This window comes from Columba livia, chromosome 1, assembly GCF_036013475.1.
Source record: "Columba livia isolate bColLiv1 breed racing homer chromosome 1, bColLiv1.pat.W.v2, whole genome shotgun sequence".
NCBI lineage: Eukaryota > Metazoa > Chordata > Aves > Columbiformes > Columbidae > Columba > Columba livia.
The window spans coordinates 134,994,650-135,014,861 of record NC_088602.1 but is presented as its reverse complement, the minus strand read 5'-3'; the positions used below and the strand labels follow the sequence as shown (position 1 = coordinate 135,014,861).

Below are 20,212 nucleotides of genomic sequence, written 5' to 3'. Positions count from 1 at the left end.
CCCTGCCCCCAGAGCGTGGCCACACGCCACCTCTTGTGCTCCGTGCCCCGGGGGAGACAGGAGCAGAGGGCCTGGTGTCCTTTGGGCTGTTGCGCCAGCCCGACACAAGGAGCCTGTGGGAGGCCACCAAGAGAGGTCATGGAATCACAGAATCATAGAATTGTTTTGGTTGGAAGAGACCCTCAGGGTCATTGAGTGCGACCATAACCTAGCTCAGGCACTAAACCATGTCCCTAAGCACCTCATCTAAGTGCCTTTTAAACACCTCCAGGGATGGTGACGCCACCACCTCCCTGGGCAGCCCTTCCCAGTGCCTGAGAACCCTTTCCGTCTAGAATTTTTTCCTAATATCCAATCTAAACCTCCCCTGGCACAACCTGAGTCCATTTTCTCTTGTCCTATCGCTTGCTCCTTGGGAGAAGAGACCAACACCCTCCGTGCTACAACCTCCTTTCAGGGAGTTGTAGACAGCAATGAGGTCTCCCCTCAGCCTCCTTTTCTCCAGGCTAAACAGCCCCAGTTCCCTCAGCCGCTCCTCGTCAGACTTGTGCTCCAGACCCCTCACCAGTTTCGTTGCCCTTCTCTGAACTCTCTCCAGCACCTCAAGGTCTTTCCTGTAGCGAGGGGCCCAAAACAGAACACAGGATTCAAGGTGGGGCCTCACCAGCACCGAGTACAGGGGGACAGTCGCTTCGCTAGTCCTGCTGGCCACACTATTCTCGATACAAGGCGTCTCGATACACTGCTGCCTCATGTTCAGCTGGCTGTCAATCAGCACCCACAGATCCCTTTCTACCAGGCACCTTTCCAGCCACTCTTCCCTGTTGTTACGACTCAAGCGCAGGACCCGGCACTTGGTCTTGTTAAACCACATACAGTTGGCCTCAGCCCAATGATACAGCCAGTCCAGATCCCTCTGTATGGCCTTCCTACCCTCCAGCAGATCAACACTCCCAGCCAATTTGGTGTCATCTGCAAATTGACTAAGGGTGCACTCAATCCCCTCGTCCAGGTCATTGATAAAGAGATTAAACAGAACGGGGCCCAACAGTGAGCTCTGGGGAATACCACCTGTGATGGGCCACCAACCGGGTTTGTTTCCGGTCACCACAACTCTTTGGGCCTGGCCATCCAGCCAGTTCTTTATCCATTGCAGAGTACACCCACCCAGGCCATGAGCTGCCAGCTTCTCCAGGAGAATGCTGTGGGGTACGGTGTCAAAGGCCTTACTGAAGTCTTAAGTACACAAGATCCACAGCTTTTGCCTCACCTACTAGGTGGCTCACCTTGTCAGAGAGGGAGATCAGGTGGGTCAAACAGGACCTGCTTTCATAAAGCCATGTTGACTGGGCCTGGTCGCTCGGTTTTCTCGTACGTGCCGTGTGATGTCACTCAGGATGATCTTTCCACGACCCTCCCCAGCACCGAGGTTAGACTGACACGTCTGTAGTTCCCTGGATCCTCCTTCCAGCCCTTCTTGGATATGGGCGTGAAGTTGGCCAACTTCCAGTCAACCAGGACCTCCCCAGATAGCCAGGATTGCTGAGAGACAATGGGAAGTGGCCAAGTGATCCCTTCCGCCAGCTCCCTCAGCACTCTTGGGTGTATCCCGTCTGGTCCCACAGACTAGCGGGTGTCCAAGTGGGGCTTCATTCTGCTCGCCACGCCTGTCTTCTGGCTCAGGGGGCTGGGTACCTGCAACACTACTCTTCTGACTACGAAAGGCTGAGGCAAAGGAGGCATTAAGTAGCTCAGCCTGTTCCTCAACTTCTGTCACTACGTTTCCCCCCACATTCATCAGGGGATGGAGGTTCTCCTTAGTCCTCCTCTTCTTGCTAACCTATTTCTAGAAGCATCTGTTGCTGCCTTCCACAGCGGTGGCCAGGCGCAGCTCTGCTTGGTCTTTGGCCCTCCTAATTTCCTCCATCCATAACCTCACAGGATTCTTGTGTTCCTCTTGAGTAGCCTGCCCCTCCTTCCAAAGCTTATACATTCTCTTTTTATTCTGACGTTCCAGGCGCAGCTCCCTACTCAGCCAGGCCAGCCTTCTTCCCCGCTGGCCCGCCTTCCGGCACACGGGGACAGCCTGCTCCTGTGCCTCTAAGATGACCTTCTTGAAGAGAGACCAGCCTTCCTGGACTCCTTTATCCCTCAGCCATTGCTCATCACACTTGTGCTCCACACCCCTCACCAGCTTTGTTGCCCTTCTCTGAACTCTCTCCAGCACCTCACACAGTGGTCAAACTCTGAGGCTCGGTATTCAGTCAGGCATTGACCAAAATGGTGTTCTAGAAAGTCGTGACCAGTAGAGGTGGCATGAACCACTCCAGCACTAGGAAAATGTAGATTTGCTGTCTTTCAAGTGGCCTCTATCCAGTCGGGCAGCAAAAAGCTTCATGAAGAAAGCCTAAGGTGCCAGAGAAAGTTCCAGGATGGTGCCCTGGTGTCTGTCAGGAACCAGAGAGCTCTGAAACTCCATGGGAGTCCAGCACCCTGATCATGCGGGCATGACCTCCTGTCTTAGCAACACAAGTACACCTCCCTGCAAAGGCATGAGTGGGACCATCTCACTACCTGGTTAGACCTCCAGGGTACAGTGATAGCTACTGGCCCTGAGGTAACATTGATAGTTTGGAATCCAAAAATACCTAGGGTTCCATGCTATTTCTAGGATCATTTTACTCCCTTTAAAAAACTATTATCCAATTATTGATGTTGCAGCCTTAAAAAGCCACCCAGAATGTAAGGCAGCAGCAAAGCAGGAAGGTGGGCATGGGAATGGAAAGGGCCTCCTAGTCAAAGACAGGGACCAGGAGGTGTCACAGGAGCGCAGATGCACTCACCAAGGTGTCAAGTAAGCTTGGACAAAAGAGTAAAAGATTTTTTTCTTGTCGTTTATTGTCTGATTATGAAGGTGTGGAGGATGGGAGTGGGGAGCTGACCGGGACCTCCCGTGACGCTGTTTGCCACCACGTCACGCACGGGAGCCTGATGGCTGGGGAAATGCCAGATGATCCCCGTGGCAGGTGGAGCCATCGCCACGGATGATGGTTATTGAGGTGGATCCACCTCCATGGGCTCCTCACTGTCCTGTGGTGCCTGAACAGACAGTGGCCCCACGCCGTAGTCTGGTGGATCCACCTCCATTGGCTCCACCTTGTCCTTTGCGGGGATGTCACACCGGGGCCTCAGCAGATGCAAGCGCCGCGGCCCCATGCAGTTCCCCTGCCTGCCCACAGCTGCTCGCTGCATGATGGCATTCGTGAGAGCGTGGGCAACGGCTCTCACGGCACGAGGGGGAAAGTTCCTCTCCCTCCTCTGCTCCTTTGCCTTCCCCAGGCTCCTGGGAGGTCCCAGTCGCACAACCCATCTCTCCCATGTCCTCCGCCAGCGTGGGCAGCCACCCACCTGGTTGCTCAGCATCCTCTTCATTCCAAGCATGCTTGGTATCCGAGGGCCTCGCACTGTGGGCCAGCTGCAGGGGCCCCCGCTTTTATAGGGCCGGAACAATGGGCAGTGACGTGGCTGGTGACAGGCATGATGTCACAATGGTGGCGATTGTGACGTCAGAGGTGGCAGGTGGGGGCCTGTGTCCTGAAAGATGCCTGAATGTGGGAGAAGGAGGAGGGTGTTTGGGTCTGATGGCCCCTCTCCTGGGGCTCGCTCCTGCCTGTCATGCTTCTTGCCCAAGAGAAAGGACACCCCTTGGGCACAGGGACTGCCCGCCACCTCGTCTCATGAGCCCTGGGCTCCAGCCCCTTCTCATCCCATGCCTGGGATGGTCTTGACGAGACGGTGGCAAGAACGTTCCAGGAGGGTTGGGGTTCCTCAGGGACCCCCCCAGTGACCTCACACCCTGCAAGAGCCGCAGCCCCCCGCGCTCACCAGTGGCTGAGAGGGAGCAAAGCATCCAGAGATCCCGCTGGTGGGAACGGGAGGCCCAGCCGCCTGCACACGGTCTCCTGGCGCTCCATAAAGGAATTGCTGTCTGCCAAGTGTTGTGTGGACTCTTTTTTCCCTAGGGATCCCTTGGCCCTGCCCCCAGAGCGTGGCCACACGCCACCTCTTGTGCTCCGTGCCCCGGGGGAGACAGGAGCAGAGGGCCTGGTGTCCTTTGGGCTGTTGCGCCAGCCCGACACAAGGAGCCTGTGGGAGGCCACCAAGAGAGGTCATGGAATCACAGAATCATAGAATTGTTTTGGTTGGAAGAGACCCTCAGGGTCATTGAGTGCGACCATAACCTAGCTCAGGCACTAAACCATGTCCCTAAGCACCTCATCTAAGTGCCTTTTAAACACCTCCAGGGATGGTGACGCCACCACCTCCCTGGGCAGCCCTTCCCAGTGCCTGAGAACCCTTTCCGTCTAGAATTTTTTCCTAATATCCAATCTAAACCTCCCCTGGCACAACCTGAGTCCATTTTCTCTTGTCCTATCGCTTGCTCCTTGGGAGAAGAGACCAACACCCTCCGTGCTACAACCTCCTTTCAGGGAGTTGTAGACAGCAATGAGGTCTCCCCTCAGCCTCCTTTTCTCCAGGCTAAACAGCCCCAGTTCCCTCAGCCGCTCCTCGTCAGACTTGTGCTCCAGACCCCTCACCAGTTTCGTTGCCCTTCTCTGAACTCTCTCCAGCACCTCAAGGTCTTTCCTGTAGCGAGGGGCCCAAAACAGAACACAGGATTCAAGGTGGGGCCTCACCAGCACTGAGTACAGGGGGACAGTCGCTTCGCTAGTCCTGCTGGCCACACTATTCTCGATACAAGGCGTCTCGATACACTGCTGCCTCATGTTCAGCTGGCTGTCAATCAGCACCCACAGATCCCTTTCTACCAGGCACCTTTCCAGCCACTCTTCCCTGTTGTTACGACTCAAGCGCAGGACCCGGCACTTGGTCTTGTTAAACCACATACAGTTGGCCTCAGCCCAATGATACACCCAGTCCAGATCCCTCTGTATGGCCTTCCTACCCTCCAGCAGATCAACACTCCCAGCCAATTTGGTGTCATCTGCAAATTGACTAAGGGTGCACTCAATCCCCTCGTCCAGGTCATTGATAAAGAGATTAAACAGAACGGGGCCCAACAGTGAGCTCTGGGGAATACCACCTGTGACGGGCCACCAACCGGGTTTGTTTCCGGTCACCACAACTCTTTGGGCCTGGCCATCCAGCCAGTTCTTTATCCATTGCAGAGTACACCCACCCAGGCCGTGAGCTGCCAGCTTCTCCAGGAGAATGCTGTGGGGTACGGTGTCAAAGGCCTTACTGAAGTCTTAAGTACACAAGATCCACAGCTTTTGCCTCACCTACTAGGTGGCTCACCTTGTCAGAGAGGGAGATCAGGTGGGTCAAACAGGACCTGCTTTCATAAAGCCATGTTGACTGGGCCTGGTCGCTCGGTTTTCTCGTACGTGCCGTGTGATGTCACTCAGGATGATCTTTCCACGACCCTCCCCAGCACCGAGGTTAGACTGACACGTCTGTAGTTCCCTGGATCCTCCTTCCAGCCCTTCTTGGATATGGGCGTGAAGTTGGCCAACTTCCAGTCAACCAGGACCTCCCCAGATAGCCAGGATTGCTGAGAGACAATGGGAAGTGGCCAAGTGATCCCTTCCGCCAGCTCCCTCAGCACTCTTGGGTGTATCCCGTCTGGTCCCACAGACTAGCGGGTGTCCAAGGGGGGCTTCATTCTGCTCGCCACGCCTGTCTTCTGGCTCAGGGGGCTGGGTACCTGCAACACTACTCTTCTGACTACGAAAGGCTGAGGCAAAGGAGGCATTAAGTAGCTCAGCCTGTTCCTCAACTTCTGTCACTACGTTTCCCCCCACATTCATCAGGGGATGGAGGTTCTCCTTAGTCCTCCTCTTCTTGCTAACCTATTTCTAGAAGCATCTGTTGCTGCCTTCCACAGCGGTGGCCAGGCGCAGCTCTGCTTGGTCTTTGGCCCTCCTAATTTCCTCCATCCATAACCTCACAGGATTCTTGTGTTCCTCTTGAGTAGCCTGCCCCTCCTTCCAAAGCTTATACATTCTCTTTTTATTCTGACGTTCCAGGCGCAGCTCCCTACTCAGCCAGGCCAGCCTTCTTCCCCGCTGGCCCGCCTTCCGGCACACGGGGACAGCCTGCTCCTGTGCCTCTAAGATGACCTTCTTGAAGAGAGACCAGCCTTCCTGGACTCCTTTATCCCTCAGCCATTGCTCATCACACTTGTGCTCCACACCCCTCACCAGCTTTGTTGCCCTTCTCTGAACTCTCTCCAGCACCTCACACAGTGGTCAAACTCTGAGGCTCGGTATTCAGTCAGGCATTGACCAAAATGGTGTTCTAGAAAGTCGTGACCAGTAGAGGTGGCATGAACCACTCCAGCACTAGGAAAATGTAGATTTGCTGTCTTTCAAGTGGCCTCTATCCAGTCGGGCAGCAAAAAGCTTCATGAAGAAAGCCTAAGGTGCCAGAGAAAGTTCCAGGATGGTGCCCTGGTGTCTGTCAGGAACCAGAGAGCTCTGAAACTCCATGGGAGTCCAGCACCCTGATCATGCGGGCATGACCTCCTGTCTTAGCAACACAAGTACACCTCCCTGCAAAGGCATGAGTGGGACCATCTCACTACCTGGTTAGACCTCCAGGGTACAGTGATAGCTATTGGCCCTGAGGTAACATTGATAGTTTGGAATCCAAAAATACCTAGGGTTCCATGCTATTTCTAGGATCATTTTACTCCCTTTAAAAAACTATTATCCAATTATTGATGTTGCAGCCTTAAAAAGCCACCCAGAATGTAAGGCAGCAGCAAAGCAGGAAGGTGGGCATGGGAATGGAAAGGGCCTCCTAGTCAAAGACAGGGACCAGGAGGTGTCACAGGAGCGCAGATGCACTCACCAAGGTGTCAAGTAAGCTTGGACAAAAGAGTAAAAGATTTTTTTCTTGTCGTTTATTGTCTGATTATGAAGGTGTGGAGGATGGGAGTGGGGAGCTGACCGGGACCTCCCGTGACGCTGTTTGCCACCACGTCACGCACGGGAGCCTGATGGCTGGGGAAATGCCAGATGATCCCCGTGGCAGGTGGAGCCATCGCCACGGATGATGGTTATTGAGGTGGATCCACCTCCATGGGCTCCTCACTGTCCTGTGGTGCCTGAACAGACAGTGGCCCCACGCCGTAGTCTGGTGGATCCACCTCCATTGGCTCCACCTTGTCCTTTGCGGGGATGTCACACCGGGGCCTCAGCAGATGCAAGCGCCGCGGCCCCATGCAGTTCCCCTGCCTGCCCACAGCTGCTCGCTGCATGATGGCATTCGTGAGAGCGTGGGCAACGGCTCTCACGGCACGAGGGGGAAAGTTCCTCTCCCTCCTCTGCTCCTTTGCCTTCCCCAGGCTCCTGGGAGGTCCCAGTCGCACAACCCATCTCTCCCATGTCCTCCGCCAGCGTGGGCAGCCACCCACCTGGTTGCTCAGCATCCTCTTCATTCCAAGCATGCTTGGTATCCGAGGGCCTCGCACTGTGGGCCAGCTGCAGGGGCCCCCGCTTTTATAGGGCCGGAACAATGGGCAGTGACGTGGCTGGTGACAGGCATGATGTCACAATGGTGGCGATTGTGACGTCAGAGGTGGCAGGTGGGGGCCTGTGTCCTGAAAGATGCCTGAATGTGGGAGAAGGAGGAGGGTGTTTGGGTCTGATGGCCCCTCTCCTGGGGCTCGCTCCTGCCTGTCATGCTTCTTGCCCAAGAGAAAGGCCACCCCTTGGGCACAGGGACTGCCCGCCACCTCGTCTCATGAGCCCTGGGCTCCAGCCCCTTCTCATCCCATGCCTGGGATGGTCTTGACGAGACGGTGGCAAGAACGTTCCAGGAGGGTTGGGGTTCCTCAGGGACCCCCCCAGTGACCTCACACCCTGCAAGAGCCGCAGCCCCCCCGCGCTCACCAGTGGCTGAGAGGGAGCAAAGCATCCAGAGATCCCGCTGGTGGGAACGGGAGGCCCAGCCGCCTGCACACGGTCTCCTGGCGCTCCATAAAGGAATTGCTGTCTGCCAAGTGTTGTGTGGACTCTTTTTTCCCTAGGGATCCCTTGGCCCTGCCCCCAGAGCGTGGCCACACGCCACCTCTTGTGCTCCGTGCCCCGGGGGAGACGGGAGCAGAGGGCCTGGTGTCCTTTGGGCTGTTGCGCCAGCCCGACACAAGGAGCCTGTGGGAGGCCACCAAGAGAGGTCATGGAATCACAGAATCATAGAATTGTTTTGGTTGGAAGAGACCCTCAGGGTCATTGAGTGCGACCATAACCTAGCTCAGGCACTAAACCATGTCCCTAAGCACCTCATCTAAGTGCCTTTTAAACACCTCCAGGGATGGTGACGCCACCACCTCCCTGGGCAGCCCTTCCCAGTGCCTGAGAACCCTTTCCGTCTAGAATTTTTTCCTAATATCCAATCTAAACCTCCCCTGGCACAACCTGAGTCCATTTTCTCTTGTCCTATCGCTTGCTCCTTGGGAGAAGAGACCAACACCCTCCGTGCTACAACCTCCTTTCAGGGAGTTGTAGACAGCAATGAGGTCTCCCCTCAGCCTCCTTTTCTCCAGGCTAAACAGCCCCAGTTCCCTCAGCCGCTCCTCGTCAGACTTGTGCTCCAGACCCCTCACCAGTTTCGTTGCCCTTCTCTGAACTCTCTCCAGCACCTCAAGGTCTTTCCTGTAGCGAGGGGCCCAAAACAGAACACAGGATTCAAGGTGGGGCCTCACCAGCACCGAGTACAGGGGGACAGTCGCTTCGCTAGTCCTGCTGGCCACACTATTCTCGATACAAGGCGTCTCGATACACTGCTGCCTCATGTTCAGCTGGCTGTCAATCAGCACCCACAGATCCCTTTCTACCAGGCACCTTTCCAGCCACTCTTCCCTGTTGTTACGACTCAAGCGCAGGACCCGGCACTTGGTCTTGTTAAACCACATACAGTTGGCCTCAGCCCAATGATACAGCCAGTCCAGATCCCTCTGTATGGCCTTCCTACCCTCCAGCAGATCAACACTCCCAGCCAATTTGGTGTCATCTGCAAATTGACTAAGGGTGCACTCAATCCCCTCGTCCAGGTCATTGATAAAGAGATTAAACAGAACGGGGCCCAACAGTGAGCTCTGGGGAATACCACCTGTGACGGGCCACCAACCGGGTTTGTTTCCGGTCACCACAACTCTTTGGGCCTGGCCATCCAGCCAGTTCTTTATCCATTGCAGAGTACACCCACCCAGGCCATGAGCTGCCAGCTTCTCCAGGAGAATGCTGTGGGGTACGGTGTCAAAGGCCTTACTGAAGTCTTAAGTACACAAGATCCACAGCTTTTGCCTCACCTACTAGGTGGCTCACCTTGTCAGAGAGGGAGATCAGGTGGGTCAAACAGGACCTGCTTTCATAAAGCCATGTTGACTGGGCCTGGTCGCTCGGTTTTCTCGTACGTGCCGTGTGATGTCACTCAGGATGATCTTTCCACGACCCTCCCCAGCACCGAGGTTAGACTGACACGTCTGTAGTTCCCTGGATCCTCCTTCCAGCCCTTCTTGGATATGGGCGTGAAGTTGGCCAACTTCCAGTCAACCAGGACCTCCCCAGATAGCCAGGATTGCTGAGAGACAATGGGAAGTGGCCAAGTGATCCCTTCCGCCAGCTCCCTCAGCACTCTTGGGTGTATCCCGTCTGGTCCCACAGACTAGCGGGTGTCCAAGGGGGGCTTCATTCTGCTCGCCACGCCTGTCTTCTGGCTCAGGGGGCTGGGTACCTGCAACACTACTCTTCTGACTACGAAAGGCTGAGGCAAAGGAGGCATTAAGTAGCTCAGCCTGTTCCTCAACTTCTGTCACTACGTTTCCCCCCACATTCATCAGGGGATGGAGGTTCTCCTTAGTCCTCCTCTTCTTGCTAACCTATTTCTAGAAGCATCTGTTGCTGCCTTCCACAGCGGTGGCCAGGCGCAGCTCTGCTTGGTCTTTGGCCCTCCTAATTTCCTCCATCCATAACCTCACAGGATTCTTGTGTTCCTCTTGAGTAGCCTGCCCCTCCTTCCAAAGCTTATACATTCTCTTTTTATTCTGACGTTCCAGGCGCAGCTCCTTACTCAGCCAGGCCAGCCTTCTTCCCCGCTGGCCCGCCTTCCGGCACACGGGGACAGCCTGCTCCTGTGCCTCTAAGATGACCTTCTTGAAGAGAGACCAGCCTTCCTGGACTCCTTTATCCCTCAGCCATTGCTCATCACACTTGTGCTCCACACCCCTCACCAGCTTTGTTGCCCTTCTCTGAACTCTCTCCAGCACCTCACACAGTGGTCAAACTCTGAGGCTCGGTATTCAGTCAGGCATTGACCAAAATGGTGTTCTAGAAAGTCGTGACCAGTAGAGGTGGCATGAACCACTCCAGCACTAGGAAAATGTAGATTTGCTGTCTTTCAAGTGGCCTCTATCCAGTCGGGCAGCAAAAAGCTTCATGAAGAAAGCCTAAGGTGCCAGAGAAAGTTCCAGGATGGTGCCCTGGTGTCTGTCAGGAACCAGAGAGCTCTGAAACTCCATGGGAGTCCAGCACCCTGATCATGCGGGCATGACCTCCTGTCTTAGCAACACAAGTACACCTCCCTGCAAAGGCATGAGTGGGACCATCTCACTACCTGGTTAGACCTCCAGGGTACAGTGATAGCTACTGGCCCTGAGGTAACATTGATAGTTTGGAATCCAAAAATACCTAGGGTTCCATGCTATTTCTAGGATCATTTTACTCCCTTTAAAAAACTATTATCCAATTATTGATGTTGCAGCCTTAAAAAGCCACCCAGAATGTAAGGCAGCAGCAAAGCAGGAAGGTGGGCATGGGAATGGAAAGGGCCTCCTAGTCAAAGACAGGGACCAGGAGGTGTCACAGGAGCGCAGATGCACTCACCAAGGTGTCAAGTAAGCTTGGACAAAAGAGTAAAAGATTTTTTTCTTGTCGTTTATTGTCTGATTATGAAGGTGTGGAGGATGGGAGTGGGGAGCTGACCGGGACCTCCCGTGACGCTGTTTGCCACCACGTCACGCACGGGAGCCTGATGGCTGGGGAAATGCCAGATGATCCCCGTGGCAGGTGGAGCCATCGCCACGGATGATGGTTATTGAGGTGGATCCACCTCCATGGGCTCCTCACTGTCCTGTGGTGCCTGAACAGACAGTGGCCCCACGCCGTAGTCTGGTGGATCCACCTCCATTGGCTCCACCTTGTCCTTTGCGGGGATGTCACACCGGGGCCTCAGCAGATGCAAGCGCCGCGGCCCCATGCAGTTCCCCTGCCTGCCCACAGCTGCTCGCTGCATGATGGCATTCGTGAGAGCGTGGGCAACGGCTCTCACGGCACGAGGGGGAAAGTTCCTCTCCCTCCTCTGCTCCTTTGCCTTCCCCAGGCTCCTGGGAGGTCCCAGTCGCACAACCCATCTCTCCCATGTCCTCCGCCAGCGTGGGCAGCCACCCACCTGGTTGCTCAGCATCCTCTTCATTCCAAGCATGCTTGGTATCCGAGGGCCTCGCACTGTGGGCCAGCTGCAGGGGCCCCCGCTTTTATAGGGCCGGAACAATGGGCAGTGACGTGGCTGGTGACAGGCATGATGTCACAATGGTGGCGATTGTGACGTCAGAGGTGGCAGGTGGGGGCCTGTGTCCTGAAAGATGCCTGAATGTGGGAGAAGGAGGAGGGTGTTTGGGTCTGATGGCCCCTCTCCTGGGGCTCGCTCCTGCCTGTCATGCTTCTTGCCCAAGAGAAAGGACACCCCTTGGGCACAGGGACTGCCCGCCACCTCGTCTCATGAGCCCTGGGCTCCAGCCCCTTCTCATCCCATGCCTGGGATGGTCTTGACGAGACGGTGGCAAGAACGTTCCAGGAGGGTTGGGGTTCCTCAGGGACCCCCCCAGTGACCTCACACCCTGCAAGAGCCGCAGCCCCCCGCGCTCACCAGTGGCTGAGAGGGAGCAAAGCATCCAGAGATCCCGCTGGTGGGAACGGGAGGCCCAGCCGCCTGCACACGGTCTCCTGGCGCTCCATAAAGGAATTGCTGATTGCCAAGCGTTGTGTGGACTCTTTTTTCCCTAGGGATCCCTTGGCCCTGCCCCCAGAGCGTGGCCACACGCCACCTCTTGTGCTCCGTGCCCCGGGGGAGACGGGAGCAGAGGGCCTGGTGTCCTTTGGGCTGTTGCGCCAGCCCGACACAAGGAGCCTGTGGGAGGCCACCAAGAGAGGTCATGGAATCACAGAATCATAGAATTGTTTTGGTTGGAAGAGACCCTCAGGGTCATTGAGTGCGACCATAACCTAGCTCAGGCACTAAACCATGTCCCTAAGCACCTCATCTAAGTGCCTTTTAAACACCTCCAGGGATGGTGACGCCACCACCTCCCTGGGCAGCCCTTCCCAGTGCCTGAGAACCCTTTCCGTCTAGAATTTTTTCCTAATATCCAATCTAAACCTCCCCTGGCACAACCTGAGTCCATTTTCTCTTGTCCTATCGCTTGCTCCTTGGGAGAAGAGACCAACACCCTCCGTGCTACAACCTCCTTTCAGGGAGTTGTAGACAGCAATGAGGTCTCCCCTCAGCCTCCTTTTCTCCAGGCTAAACAGCCCCAGTTCCCTCAGCCGCTCCTCGTCAGACTTGTGCTCCAGACCCCTCACCAGTTTCGTTGCCCTTCTCTGAACTCTCTCCAGCACCTCAAGGTCTTTCCTGTAGCGAGGGGCCCAAAACAGAACACAGGATTCAAGGTGGGGCCTCACCAGCACTGAGTACAGGGGGACAGTCGCTTCGCTAGTCCTGCTGGCCACACTATTCTCGATACAAGGCGTCTCGATACACTGCTGCCTCATGTTCAGCTGGCTGTCAATCAGCACCCACAGATCCCTTTCTACCAGGCACCTTTCCAGCCACTCTTCCCTGTTGTTACGACTCAAGCGCAGGACCCGGCACTTGGTCTTGTTAAACCACATACAGTTGGCCTCAGCCCAATGATACACCCAGTCCAGATCCCTCTGTATGGCCTTCCTACCCTCCAGCAGATCAACACTCCCAGCCAATTTGGTGTCATCTGCAAATTGACTAAGGGTGCACTCAATCCCCTCGTCCAGGTCATTGATAAAGAGATTAAACAGAACGGGGCCCAACAGTGAGCTCTGGGGAATACCACCTGTGACGGGCCACCAACCGGGTTTGTTTCCGGTCACCACAACTCTTTGGGCCTGGCCATCCAGCCAGTTCTTTATCCATTGCAGAGTACACCCACCCAGGCCATGAGCTGCCAGCTTCTCCAGGAGAATGCTGTGGGGTACGGTGTCAAAGGCCTTACTGAAGTCTTAAGTACACAAGATCCACAGCTTTTGCCTCACCTACTAGGTGGCTCACCTTGTCAGAGAGGGAGATCAGGTGGGTCAAACAGGACCTGCTTTCATAAAGCCATGTTGACTGGGCCTGGTCGCTCGGTTTTCTCGTACGTGCCGTGTGATGTCACTCAGGATGATCTTTCCACGACCCTCCCCAGCACCGAGGTTAGACTGACACGTCTGTAGTTCCCTGGATCCTCCTTCCAGCCCTTCTTGGATATGGGCGTGAAGTTGGCCAACTTCCAGTCAACCAGGACCTCCCCAGATAGCCAGGATTGCTGAGAGACAATGGGAAGTGGCCAAGTGATCCCTTCCGCCAGCTCCCTCAGCACTCTTGGGTGTATCCCGTCTGGTCCCACAGACTAGCGGGTGTCCAAGGGGGGCTTCATTCTGCTCGCCACGCCTGTCTTCTGGCTCAGGGGGCTGGGTACCTGCAACACTACTCTTCTGACTACGAAAGGCTGAGGCAAAGGAGGCATTAAGTAGCTCAGCCTGTTCCTCAACTTCTGTCACTACGTTTCCCCCCACATTCATCAGGGGATGGAGGTTCTCCTTAGTCCTCCTCTTCTTGCTAACCTATTTCTAGAAGCATCTGTTGCTGCCTTCCACAGCGGTGGCCAGGCGCAGCTCTGCTTGGTCTTTGGCCCTCCTAATTTCCTCCATCCATAACCTCACAGGATTCTTGTGTTCCTCTTGAGTAGCCTGCCCCTCCTTCCAAAGCTTATACATTCTCTTTTTATTCTGACGTTCCAGGCGCAGCTCCCTACTCAGCCAGGCCAGCCTTCTTCCCCGCTGGCCCGCCTTCCGGCACACGGGGACAGCCTGCTCCTGTGCCTCTAAGATGACCTTCTTGAAGAGAGACCAGCCTTCCTGGACTCCTTTATCCCTCAGCCATTGCTCATCACACTTGTGCTCCACACCCCTCACCAGCTTTGTTGCCCTTCTCTGAACTCTCTCCAGCACCTCACACAGTGGTCAAACTCTGAGGCTCGGTATTCAGTCAGGCATTGACCAAAATGGTGTTCTAGAAAGTCGTGACCAGTAGAGGTGGCATGAACCACTCCAGCACTAGGAAAATGTAGATTTGCTGTCTTTCAAGTGGCCTCTATCCAGTCGGGCAGCAAAAAGCTTCATGAAGAAAGCCTAAGGTGCCAGAGAAAGTTCCAGGATGGTGCCCTGGTGTCTGTCAGGAACCAGAGAGCTCTGAAACTCCATGGGAGTCCAGCACCCTGATCATGCGGGCATGACCTCCTGTCTTAGCAACACGAGTACACCTCCCTGCAAAGGCATGAGTGGGACCATCTCACTACCTGGTTAGACCTCCAGGGTACAGTGATAGCTATTGGCCCTGAGGTAACATTGATAGTTTGGAATCCAAAAATACCTAGGGTTCCATGCTATTTCTAGGATCATTTTACTCCCTTTAAAAAACTATTATCCAATTATTGATGTTGCAGCCTTAAAAAGCCACCCAGAATGTAAGGCAGCAGCAAAGCAGGAAGGTGGGCATGGGAATGGAAAGGGCCTCCTAGTCAAAGACAGGGACCAGGAGGTGTCACAGGAGCGCAGATGCACTCACCAAGGTGTCAAGTAAGCTTGGACAAAAGAGTAAAAGATTTTTTTCTTGTCGTTTATTGTCTGATTATGAAGGTGTGGAGGATGGGAGTGGGGAGCTGACCGGGACCTCCCGTGACGCTGTTTGCCACCACGTCACGCACGGGAGCCTGATGGCTGGGGAAATGCCAGATGATCCCCGTGGCAGGTGGAGCCATCGCCACGGATGATGGTTATTGAGGTGGATCCACCTCCATGGGCTCCTCACTGTCCTGTGGTGCCTGAACAGACAGTGGCCCCACGCCGTAGTCTGGTGGATCCACCTCCATTGGCTCCACCTTGTCCTTTGCGGGGATGTCACACCGGGGCCTCAGCAGATGCAAGCGCCGCGGCCCCATGCAGTTCCCCTGCCTGCCCACAGCTGCTCGCTGCATGATGGCATTCGTGAGAGCGTGGGCAACGGCTCTCACGGCACGAGGGGGAAAGTTCCTCTCCCTCCTCTGCTCCTTTGCCTTCCCCAGGCTCCTGGGAGGTCCCAGTCGCACAACCCATCTCTCCCATGTCCTCCGCCAGCGTGGGCAGCCACCCACCTGGTTGCTCAGCATCCTCTTCATTCCAAGCATGCTTGGTATCCGAGGGCCTCGCACTGTGGGCCAGCTGCAGGGGCCCCCGCTTTTATAGGGCCGGAACAATGGGCAGTGACGTGGCTGGTGACAGGCATGATGTCACAATGGTGGCGATTGTGACGTCAGAGGTGGCAGGTGGGGGCCTGTGTCCTGAAAGATGCCTGAATGTGGGAGAAGGAGGAGGGTGTTTGGGTCTGATGGCCCCTCTCCTGGGGCTCGCTCCTGCCTGTCATGCTTCTTGCCCAAGAGAAAGGACACCCCTTGGGCACAGGGACTGCCCGCCACCTCGTCTCATGAGCCCTGGGCTCCAGCCCCTTCTCATCCCATGCCTGGGATGGTCTTGACGAGACGGTGGCAAGAACGTTCCAGGAGGGTTGGGGTTCCTCAGGGACCCCCCCAGTGACCTCACACCCTGCAAGAGCCGCAGCCCCCCGCGCTCACCAGTGGCTGAGAGGGAGCAAAGCATCCAGAGATCCCGCTGGTGGGAACGGGAGGCCCAGCCGCCTGCACACGGTCTCCTGGCGCTCCATAAAGGAATTGCTGATTGCCAAGCGTTGTGTGGACTCTTTTTTCCCTAGGGATCCCTTGGCCCTGCCCCCAGAGCGTGGCCACACGCCACCTCTTGTGCTCCGTGCCCCGGGGGAGACGGGAGCAGAGGGCCTGGTGTCCTTTGGGCTGTTGCGCCAGCCCGACACAAGGAGCCTGTGGGAGGCCACCAAGAGAGGTCATGGAATCACAGAATCATAGAATTGTTTTGGTTGGAAGAGACCCTCAGGGTCATTGAGTGCGACCATAACCTAGCTCAGGCACTAAACCATGTCCCTAAGCACCTCATCTAAGTGCCTTTTAAACACCTCCAGGGATGGTGACGCCACCACCTCCCTGGGCAGCCCTTCCCAGTGCCTGAGAACCCTTTCCGTCTAGAATTTTTTCCTAATATCCAATCTAAACCTCCCCTGGCACAACCTGAGTCCATTTTCTCTTGTCCTATCGCTTGCTCCTTGGGAGAAGAGACCAACACCCTCCGTGCTACAACCTCCTTTCAGGGAGTTGTAGACAGCAATGAGGTCTCCCCTCAGCCTCCTTTTCTCCAGGCTAAACAGCCCCAGTTCCCTCAGCCGCTCCTCGTCAGACTTGTGCTCCAGACCCCTCACCAGTTTCGTTGCCCTTCTCTGAACTCTCTCCAGCACCTCAAGGTCTTTCCTGTAGCGAGGGGCCCAAAACAGAACACAGGATTCAAGGTGGGGCCTCACCAGCACTGAGTACAGGGGGACAGTCGCTTCGCTAGTCCTGCTGGCCACACTATTCTCGATACAAGGCGTCTCGATACACTGCTGCCTCATGTTCAGCTGGCTGTCAATCAGCACCCACAGATCCCTTTCTACCAGGCACCTTTCCAGCCACTCTTCCCTGTTGTTACGACTCAAGCGCAGGACCCGGCACTTGGTCTTGTTAAACCACATACAGTTGGCCTCAGCCCAATGATACAGCCAGTCCAGATCCCTCTGTATGGCCTTCCTACCCTCCAGCAGATCAACACTCCCAGCCAATTTGGTGTCATCTGCAAATTGACTAAGGGTGCACTCAATCCCCTCGTCCAGGTCATTGATAAAGAGATTAAACAGAACGGGGCCCAACAGTGAGCTCTGGGGAATACCACCTGTGATGGGCCACCAACCGGGTTTGTTTCCGGTCACCACAACTCTTTGGGCCTGGCCATCCAGCCAGTTCTTTATCCATTGCAGAGTACACCCACCCAGGCCATGAGCTGCCAGCTTCTCCAGGAGAATGCTGTGGGGTACGGTGTCAAAGGCCTTACTGAAGTCTTAAGTACACAAGATCCACAGCTTTTGCCTCACCTACTAGGTGGCTCACCTTGTCAGAGAGGGAGATCAGGTGGGTCAAACAGGACCTGCTTTCATAAAGCCATGTTGACTGGGCCTGGTCGCTCGGTTTTCTCGTACGTGCCGTGTGATGTCACTCAGGATGATCTTTCCACGACCCTCCCCAGCACCGAGGTTAGACTGACACGTCTGTAGTTCCCTGGATCCTCCTTCCAGCCCTTCTTGGATATGGGCGTGAAGTTGGCCAACTTCCAGTCAACCAGGACCTCCCCAGATAGCCAGGATTGCTGAGAGACAATGGGAAGTGGCCAAGTGATCCCTTCCGCCAGCTCCCTCAGCACTCTTGGGTGTATCCCGTCTGGTCCCACAGACTAGCGGGTGTCCAAGGGGGGCTTCATTCTGCTCGCCACGCCTGTCTTCTGGCTCAGGGGGCTGGGTACCTGCAACACTACTCTTCTGACTACGAAAGGCTGAGGCAAAGGAGGCATTAAGTAGCTCAGCCTGTTCCTCAACTTCTGTCACTACGTTTCCCCCCACATTCATCAGGGGATGGAGGTTCTCCTTAGTCCTCCTCTTCTTGCTAACCTATTTCTAGAAGCATCTGTTGCTGCCTTCCACAGCGGTGGCCAGGCGCAGCTCTGCTTGGTCTTTGGCCCTCCTAATTTCCTCCATCCATAACCTCACAGGATTCTTGTGTTCCTCTTGAGTAGCCTGCCCCTCCTTCCAAAGCTTATTCATTCTCTTTTTATTCTGACGTTCCAGGCGCAGCTCCCTACTCAGCCAGGCCAGCCTTCTTCCCCGCTGGCCCGCCTTCCGGCACACGGGGACAGCCTGCTCCTGTGCCTCTAAGATGACCTTCTTGAAGAGAGACCAGCCTTCCTGGACTCCTTTATCCCTCAGCCATTGCTCATCACACTTGTGCTCCACACCCCTCACCAGCTTTGTTGCCCTTCTCTGAACTCTCTCCAGCACCTCACACAGTGGTCAAACTCTGAGGCTCGGTATTCAGTCAGGCATTGACCAAAATGGTGTTCTAGAAAGTCGTGACCAGTAGAGGTGGCATGAACCACTCCAGCACTAGGAAAATGTAGATTTGCTGTCTTTCAAGTGGCCTCTATCCAGTCGGGCAGCAAAAAGCTTCATGAAGAAAGCCTAAGGTGCCAGAGAAAGTTCCAGGATGGTGCCCTGGTGTCTGTCAGGAACCAGAGAGCTCTGAAACTCCATGGGAGTCCAGCACCCTGATCATGCGGGCATGACCTCCTGTCTTAGCAACACAAGTACACCTCCCTGCAAAGGCATGAGTGGGACCATCTCACTACCTGGTTAGACCTCCAGGGTACAGTGATAGCTATTGGCCCTGAGGTAACATTGATAGTTTGGAATCCAAAAATACCTAGGGTTCCATGCTATTTCTAGGATCATTTTACTCCCTTTAAAAAACTATTATCCAATTATTGATGTTGCAGCCTTAAAAAGCCACCCAGAATGTAAGGCAGCAGCAAAGCAGGAAGGTGGGCATGGGAATGGAAAGGGCCTCCTAGTCAAAGACAGGGACCAGGAGGTGTCACAGGAGCGCAGATGCACTCACCAAGGTGTCAAGTAAGCTTGGACAAAAGAGTAAAAGATTTTTTTCTTGTCGTTTATTGTCTGATTATGAAGGTGTGGAGGATGGGAGTGGGGAGCTGACCGGGACCTCCCGTGACGCTGTTTGCCACCACGTCACGCACGGGAGCCTGATGGCTGGGGAAATGCCAGATGATCCCCGTGGCAGGTGGAGCCATCGCCACGGATGATGGTTATTGAGGTGGATCCACCTCCATGGGCTCCTCACTGTCCTGTGGTGCCTGAACAGACAGTGGCCCCACGCCGTAGTCTGGTGGATCCACCTCCATTGGCTCCACCTTGTCCTTTGCGGGGATGTCACACCGGGGCCTCAGCAGATGCAAGCGCCGCGGCCCCATGCAGTTCCCCTGCCTGCCCACAGCTGCTCGCTGCATGATGGCATTCGTGAGAGCGTGGGCAACGGCTCTCACGGCACGAGGGGGAAAGTTCCTCTCCCTCCTCTGCTCCTTTGCCTTCCCCAGGCTCCTGGGAGGTCCCAGTCGCACAACCCATCTCTCCCATGTCCTCCGCCAGCGTGGGCAGCCACCCACCTGGTTGCTCAGCATCCTCTTCATTCCAAGCATGCTTGGTATCTGAGGGCCTCGCACTGTGGGCCAGCTGCAGGGGCCCCCGCTTTTATAGGGCCGGAACAATGGGCAGTGACGTGGCTGGTGACAGGCATGATGTCACAATGGTGGCGATTGTGACGTCAGAGGTGGCAGGTGGGGGCCTGTGTCCTGAAAGATGCCTGAATGTGGGAGAAGGAGGAGGGTGTTTGGGTCTGATGGCCCCTCTCCTGGGGCTCGCTCCTGCCTGTCATGCTTCTTGCCCAAGAGAAAGGCCACCCCTTGGGCACAGGGACTGCCCGCCACCTCGTCTCATGAGCCCTGGGCTCCAGCCCCTTCTCATCCCATGCCTGGGATGGTCTTGACGAGACGGTGGCAAGAACGTTCCAGGAGGGTTGGGGTTCCTCAGGGACCCCCCCAGTGACCTCACACCCTGCAAGAGCCGCAGCGCCCCGCGCTCACCAGTGGCTGAGAGGGAGCAAAGCATCCAGAGATCCCGCTGGTGGGAACGGGAGGCCCAGCCGCCTGCACACGGTCTCCTGGCGCTCCATAAAGGAATTGCTGATTGCCAAGCGTTGTGTGGACTCTTTTTTCCCTAGGGATCCCTTGGCCCTGCCCCCAGAGCGTGGCCACACGCCACCTCTTGTGCTCCGTGC

The 20,212-nt window shown here is 55.6% G+C and overlaps 1 protein-coding gene and 3 pseudogenes across 34 annotated transcripts in view; all 4 read right to left on the bottom strand.

The window, feature by feature from the left end:
- The window catches only part of C2CD5 (C2 calcium dependent domain containing 5), a 107,067-nt gene that overhangs the window by 70,820 nt on the left and 16,035 nt on the right, over positions 1 to 20,212 (bottom strand). The gene's annotated exons all lie outside the window — the stretch shown is intronic.
- Positions 4,254 to 7,474, bottom strand: LOC135578282 (uncharacterized; annotated as a pseudogene).
- LOC135578281 (uncharacterized) lies at positions 4,635 to 15,541 on the bottom strand (annotated as a pseudogene).
- LOC135578280 (uncharacterized) lies at positions 14,717 to 19,574 on the bottom strand (annotated as a pseudogene).